This window comes from Palaemon carinicauda, chromosome 10 (assembly GCF_036898095.1).
Source record: "Palaemon carinicauda isolate YSFRI2023 chromosome 10, ASM3689809v2, whole genome shotgun sequence".
NCBI classification, from domain to species: domain Eukaryota; kingdom Metazoa; phylum Arthropoda; class Malacostraca; order Decapoda; family Palaemonidae; genus Palaemon; species Palaemon carinicauda.
In genome coordinates, this window is record NC_090734.1 from 140,792,125 (window position 1) to 140,793,251 (window position 1,127).

The window sequence follows — 1,127 nt, forward strand, 5'->3', positions numbered from 1 at the left end:
AGGAAAGGAAATAAGGAAATAAATAAACGTTACAAGAAGTAATGAAAAATTAAAATAAAATATTTTAAAATTCATTAACAAAATTAAAACAGACTATAAAAAGACTTATATCAGCCTGTTCAACATAAAAACATTTCCTTCAAGTTTGAACTTTTGAAGTTCTACTGTAGAAATGTATGAATAACGGTGGGGAAGATGACGACTCGAATAAGCTTTGCGAGATGAATGTACGATGATCATAAACTCTGGACGGAAGGAAATCAATAGTAGAGTATTGTGAATACAAATTCTTATTCAGAAGCAATTGAGAAGGGAAAGAAAAATAATGGTAGACCAGGTGATTTATCCTATAAGAATTTAATTTCATTCAGAGGGATATTATTATTATTATTATTACTTGCCAAGCTACAACTCCAGTTGGAAAAGCATCATCATCTTCTCCTCCTACGTATATTGATGCAAAAGGCCTCGGTTAGATTTCGCCAGTCGTCTCTATCTTGAGCTTTTAGTTCACGCACATTTCCCTTTTAATCAAAAATTCAAATAGAATATTTTAAGAACAGTAAAACATTATAATAAATCTAATATATAACTATAAAAACTTCAAAAAAAAGAAAAAAAAATACGAGGAAGAGAAATAAGATAGACTAGTGCCCGAGTGAACCAGGTGGTCCTTTTGGATGGATAGTATTTGGCCAAATAAGAATTATTGAGGCAGTGAGTTATACAGAATTTCAAAGACAAAAAATCCACCAAAGCCACCAGAAAGAATAGCTGAGTGGTGGAATGCTGATGTATATTCTGTTTGGTGTGAGATGGTGGTGGTGTATCTGAGTCTGGGTATGAGGTGTAAGTTTCCTAATTTGATTCAGGTTGTTGTGGCATGTGTGGTAACGTAAATGCCTGGTGATCGTCTGACTGGGGTTCGAGTCCCGCTCAGACTCGTTAGTGCCTTTGGTCGCTGCAACTTCATCATCCTTGTGAGCTAAGGATGGGAGTGTTTCATCATGAAAATTAATCGTTCTTGATTCAGGTTGTTGTGGCCTATGTGGTAACTCCCTTGCCAGACTGAGGTTTGAGTCCCGCTCAGACACGTTAGTTCTTTTGGTCGCTGCAACCTCACCATC